The sequence below is a fragment of the Thamnophis sirtalis genome, unplaced genomic scaffold (assembly GCF_051295495.1).
Source record: "Thamnophis sirtalis isolate CommonGarterSnake01/CBP01778 unplaced genomic scaffold, rThaSir2_p1.2 scaffold_5, whole genome shotgun sequence".
Lineage (NCBI taxonomy): Eukaryota > Metazoa > Chordata > Lepidosauria > Squamata > Natricidae > Thamnophis > Thamnophis sirtalis.
This window is the reverse complement of record NW_028261385.1, coordinates 52,437,617-52,444,247: the sequence shown is the minus strand read 5'-3', so window position 1 is coordinate 52,444,247 and position 6,631 is coordinate 52,437,617. Positions and strand designations below refer to the sequence as shown.

The following is a 6,631-nucleotide window of genomic DNA, read 5'->3' as shown; positions in this document are numbered from 1 at the left end:
CAGGACTAGGATGGATCAAGGATATCAAGGATCATTCCCATTGAATGAATGAATGAATGAATGAATGAATGAATGAATGAATGAATGAATGAATATACAGTATATCACTCGCCATCTTCAGGCTGGTGTTTTTGGTTTTGTGTTTGTGTGAGTAAAGTGTGGTCGGAGCTGCCATCTTTCTGTAAATCTTGGTGTAGTGTGTGGAGTGCTGGCTTTGTTTCAGTAAGTAGATTGATTTGCTGTGTAGTTGTATCATGATTGGTAGATTGGTACTGATTGGTGCTGGCTGTGTGTCCATTGTTTTGTGTTGGAATGGCCTGGGTGACGGGTGGGGCTCATTTGTTGACTAGGGCTGATTTCCAGATGTTTGGTAGGCGGGAGGTATCATCACGTTTATTCATGTTGTGGGGGTGTTTCTCTATTTTGATGGCTTCCATAATTATTGTCTTGTTGAAGTGTTCAGTTTTGGAGATTAATTTGGTTCCTTCAAAATCAATTTCATGTCCTGTAGCTTTAAGGTGCTAGAAAAGGGAGGGCATTTTTTTCTTTTTTTCTTACTGCGTTCTTGTGTTCTGTGATGCATGCATTTATTCTCCTATTAGTTTGTCCTATGTATGTTGCAGGGCAGGTTTTGCTTGGTATTTCATAGACTCCTTGGTTTTCTAGCTGCATCTTGTCTTTGGGGTTTCTTAAAATGTTGGCTATTTTTTGGTCAGTGTTGAAGGCTGTCTTGATATTGTGTTTGTGGATAATTTTGCTGTTGATTTTATCTGTTGTACATTTGATGTAAGGGAGGAGGGTGATGCCATTGTACTGTTCTTATATATGATATAATTTAATTATATATATATATATATATATATATATATATATATATATATATATATATATATATATATATATATATATATATATATATATATATATAAATTGTGCTGATAAATAAATAAAGGGAGAGCTATTTTAAGCTATTTAGTTCACATCACTTAGACATACCCTTACTGGGATTTAACCCTGGGCTGTTATTACATGTTAGACAGTTGTGTTAGCCTCTAAGCCACAAGCTCTCCCCACTTATCAGCTGAGCCGAATAAATGATTAAGTGTTATGTCAAAGCATCTGGTATGCCCAAATATGGGAGGGAGCATACTGCTTTCCTTTGCCTTTCAGCTCCACCCTAGGAGCCTTCCAGGCACAAAACCATTTTTGCGTTGCATTGGGATTTTTTTTTTAATTCAGCGAAGATATGGTTTTTAGTTGTAGTTTTAATGCATGTATTCAACATGTAATAAACATCCTCCATTTTATTTTCACTACATTACTGTATGTATTTTAATACATTTTCTGAGAAAGATTCTTGTTCCACCAGATTCTCAAAAGATACAAAAAGGCCACAGAAGTAGGGATACAGATAGATTTACAATGGCATTAGGAATAGAAGTAGAGAGCAAAAGAAAAAGAATTATTGTTCCAGTTTGCCATTTTCTCTCTCACACACACACGTACAGACATTTTTCTTCTCTTATAAAAAGTCTTGCATTTTTATACACCATTGTCGGGGTAATCTATAATTCATTTAAAATTCTTGTGATATTATAATAGTTAGGTGTTAGAGAATAATAAGAAGAGAGAAAATGCTGCTATGCTTCTTCAGCTGGAAAAGTCCAGTGGGAAGAGCTTCTTCATGATGTATTTTCTTCATCTATGGAAAGAGAAATACATTGGAGACCACTGAAAAAAAACATTCTACAATGAAAGACAGAGCACTCAAAAGAATATTAGTGTCAGACTCGTGGGGAAATTATGTTGCTTGTTGGTTTCATAATTTTTCTTTCACCAATATATTTTCAGTCAACATTCTGTATATATAGAATTTAGGATAGAATGAGAAATGTTATGTTCAGATACCTGATAGATACAATTTTGTTTCAAGTATTTCTTCTACTTCAATGGCAAAATCTGCTACTGCTTTATACTTTGGAATTATAATAATGTATTGACTATTTATAGAATTTTTGTTGTATTTCAAATTCATTAAAGGTAAATCTTACATTTTCTCCTGTACGTTTGGTTAGAAACTTGAAAAAGAGATCATGTTAAAGGTATTTTTCACTTCCTGTCTCGTTGATGTAAGCTATTCATGAACCTTAATTTTGATGAATGGCTGAAATATACTTTGGAAATTCCTTCACTTTTGCTTTTCATGTTAAGAGCATACTTGACTGGAGGCATTTCTCAAAACATTTGTAAGAGACTAATTCCCAACTGTCTTCCAAAGTTGAATAAATTATCCAAATGACTTACGAACAGTCAGTGCAAACATCCAAAATTGTCATTGCTTTTTGCTCATTTGCTGCTCTTTCTTACATCTTGACAAAATATGTCAATCTGCTTCTTTCTCAAAAGCACTTCAGAACTGCTTTCGAAGTTCTGAGCCAGTTCTAAGCCATGCTGCTGTATGGTATCTTTACAATACAGAATTGTGCATTAATATTCTAATTTTAAAGACTACAGATTTCAACAAGGCTACAAATAGCACAATGGATAAAAAACACTGCCTTTGATTCTGTTAATTATGTGCGAAACAGATTCCACTACTCAGATAAAATGTGATGGTCTTGCATTTCATTTTCACTATATTATTTCTTGCCTCACTGTTCTTGCCAGCTATTACCAACCTTGTCCAAAATCTCTAGGGTCAGACAGCGACCATGGAGTTCATTCCACATGAACCTATTTATTCATTTAGCTCCATAAGGTTTAGAAAGTATCAGAAATTAAAATCAAAAGCCTTGGGTGCAAAAGAAGGTTAGAAGACTAGGCGGGTACCTGTGAATCTTTTAAGTGTTTGATTTGGGAAAGGAGAATCAAAAGAGCTGTTAAAATTATGTTTGGAGTATTTCTTCTACTTCAATGGTCAAATCTGCCATGTAACATATGCAGGTGGTAGAACAAGCATTCTGTGCATGATGCAGCAGCCATACATATGCATAATCTTGTATTCATGCATACACATAGAATGGTTCTCTTTTTTGTGCTAGCTTTTTTTGTGAGTGTTTGTATTGAGAGCAAAGTAGATGCAGTTAGGAGCATCATTTAAATCTGGGGAAATCTATTTTGCAAATTTAAAAAACTTCTTCTGCATGGACACTTGAATAATATTCTTTGGATTTCTTCTTTGGTTAAGCATTACATTCTTTCTCCACCCTAAGCCCTAATGGGGAAAAAGTCAAGACTCTGTGCCCTGTTTTCATCAACTCTTTTTATTGGACAAGTAATAATGCAGATAGATAGAAAGATAGATAGATAGATAGATAGATAGATAGATAGATAGATAGATAGATAGATAGATAGATAGATAGATATTTAAAGTCACAACCCCTGGTATGCCCAAATACACACACACACACACACACACACACACACACACACACACACACACAACATATATATATATATATATATATATATATATATATATATATATATATATATATATATATATATATATATATATATATATATATATATATATATATATAATATATATATATTCTTTTCTTTTTATATCTCAAGGTCTTCTATGAATGTTCTACATAGCCAGTAATAGAAGATTATAAAGACAGCTTCTCATGTGGAACAGATTCCTCAGATATCTTGGTTGCTATCATCTTTTTTAGATTTGCTTGACATTTTCAATAATTGCATTCTCAAAGCCCTCAGAGACACACAGCTGTGATGTTAAGAAGACTGAGCAAATATTGCTGCATCTTTTTCACAAATCTGCCCTTCCCTTCTCTAATGCATGTTGTATTTTGGTTTGACGAAATGATTTGTCTATCTTTAGGCTAAGGAAACCTTTCTGATGAATTTGCATCCCTTAACTGCCTTGGCAAAACCATCCTCCATGAAGAATAGGACTGTGAGATCTGAGTTGCTGCCAATCCTAGTCAATAGGAATTTTACAGCCCATACTTGGTAGTCCTAACTAAGTCCTAACTGATGCCCTTATAAGTGCAAATACATAGGTGCCCAATTTAAGGCTGAAAATCTTAAATAAATGTCGGCTGATTTATGCAGCCTGTATATTTGATACTAAGTAAGGATGACAGTCCTAAACTAATCTCCCTGTTTCCAAATTGTAAATTTACTATAGTGTACACTGCAATAATACCCATGTATTAGGGAATAAATTCTACTGATCTGGGTACACATAATTAGGATTCTTCTTTTTCAGACAGTGGTATAATTAATACGCTATAACTAAATTATTATCTGGGAAAATAACTATCCAGGTAGATGATATAGATAACTGTCCATAGTGTATCATCACTTCACATAATAAATTGTGCAATTTGATCAAAATACCACTATATAGTCAGCCAATTGTGAGCAACCCTAGATCTAGAAATCCCAACATTACAGCATTTTACATGTTATAGGAAGAAAAATCTTCACATAAGATGATGAGATCTAGGTTAAAAATTCTAGATACTATTACATGGCAGAAATAAGATGTCATCATTTCATTATTTTAGCCATTGTGTATCCACTGCAGAATGAAGGCCTCTTCCGCATGTTTCCAACCAATATGGTCCCGAGCTTTCTTTTGCCAATTGGGCCCACAACAATTGCTGATGTCATCAATTCATCTTGTTTTAGATCTGTTTTGGGGATGCTTTTTAATCAAGTGGGATCTATAACTTCCTTGGTCCATCACCTTATAGTACACCTTGTTTTATGTTGATTTCCACTTTAAGATCATTAAGACAAATTAGGTCACCAAATTAAGTTGCCATTGTTTTTTTCATATAAAATAAGCTATAGAAAATACTAATTTTGTCTGCTGTGATTTAGAAATATTATGAACCTCTGCAAACTGAATTTGTACAATTTGGCAACATTTGAAGAAGATACATAAGAAATCCTAATCAGGAATCCTGCTACTCTTTTCCAATGGTGGGATATGACCCGTACGCCCTGGTATGAGCATACTGGTGCATGCTGGGAGCACCAGGTACCATTCCAATATGGTGCTCTGTAGGGCCCACCTGCCCGCCCGCTCTCCTTACCTCTATTTGAGCCAACTGGGGCATTTGCACACATGCACAGGGCGTACAGCACCTGCGAGACGCTCTGCGAGCAGCTGGAGCATCACGTATGGTGGGTACTGCATGCGTGTGCTGCGTGTGTGCATGTGGTAGATGCCCAGCCCTGTTGCACCATACCGGTTGCAACGGGAGCCAGAACCCACCACTGCCCTCTTCTTACAATTGCCATTTGCAGATGAGATATGTGCTCAGGATTAAGGAAATGCTGGTTACAATAATTAAATCTGGTGTGGGGAGATTGAGCAAACGCATAACTATCCTGATGAAAGTCTGATTGGATTGCAAATCTATTTAGTATTGATCAAGGTGGAGCCAAGAGCCAAGGTGGCGCAGTGGTTAAAATGCAGCACTGCAGGCTACTGCTAGATCAGCAGGTCAGCGGTTCAAATCTCACCGGCTCAGGGTTGACTCAGCCTTCCATCCTTCCGAGGTGGGTAAAATGAGGACCCAGATTGTTGGGGGCAATATGCTGACTCTCTGTAAACCGCTTAAAGAGGCCTGAAAGGCCTATGAAGCGGTATATAAGTCTACTGCTATTGCTATTGCTATTGCTATTGCTATTGCTATTGCTATTGCTATTGCTATTGATCACTTTGAAAGTAAGACTATCAGAACTGAGAAGACAATCAGAACCAGAATATTTCTTCTGCACACGTCTCTTCTGTGCAAGTCAGAGACTCAGTAGCCTCTCTGATCTAACCATTGGAGAGTAGACATAGTATTAAACCTGACTTTGGGCGGGTAGTAAAAGAAGGGGGAAAATTCTCATTTTGAGATCTTTTTTCCATCTCTAGCTGAGTCTCTACAGAAAACAACAACAGCTGGGTGTCCAGCTCTAAGATTTCCTCTTCCTGACAAGTGTTTGTTTATTCCAGGAAACTATTTGAGCCAGGTCTCCTTCAAGATCTGGACACACACAAGGTTTGACCTCATCACTAGGTGAACAGATGTTAGTTGGAACCTTCCACTAAACAAGATTTACACTTACAATGCCAAGAAAGTATTTTTTGGGGAGTTGAACCCTTCCAGTGTGTTCCTTCTTTATACCTCAAAAGAACAGCTTCTCTGGGTCCTTGAAACAGTAGCTGCTGAGATATGCTTCACATTCTTGAAGGGCCAGCTAGATATATCTGATCAACTGAGCTCCAATCAGATAAGGGATGCTTAATTTTAAATCATACTTCAGATATATGATATTGTTTGATACCTGCACTTGCAGGAGTGTCTTGCTTCTTACAACATTTTTCTTGCTCTCTCTTTAAATAAATTATAGAAGGCCAGGGGACCATCCAGACATGTCTATCATTACAAATATTCATTTTATTAATGTTTTAAACATTATTTGTCTAGGACAAAATCGGCTTAGACCTATGTAAAAATTTTCAAAATGCTCTATTCTAGTACTAATAAGTATACTTTGTGAAAATACTTAATTTCCTCTGTTCATGAAAGTACCCAAACTCTAGGCCTCTGAATTTGAAACACTGAGGGAGTTATCTAGGAACTGAAGGTACCTCTCA

The 6,631-nt window shown here is 36.2% G+C and overlaps 1 long non-coding RNA gene across 1 annotated transcript in view; it reads right to left on the bottom strand.

Annotated features, from left to right (window-relative positions):
- Nucleotides 1-1,341: 1,341 nt before the first annotated feature.
- Nucleotides 1,342-6,631, bottom strand: part of LOC148045367 (uncharacterized) — a 188,606-nt gene continuing 183,316 nt past the window's right edge. Inside the window, exon 6 of the long non-coding RNA XR_015696570.1 lies at nucleotides 1,342-1,702. This is a non-coding gene — a long non-coding RNA (uncharacterized LOC148045367). The remainder of the gene's footprint in view (nucleotides 1,703-6,631) is intronic.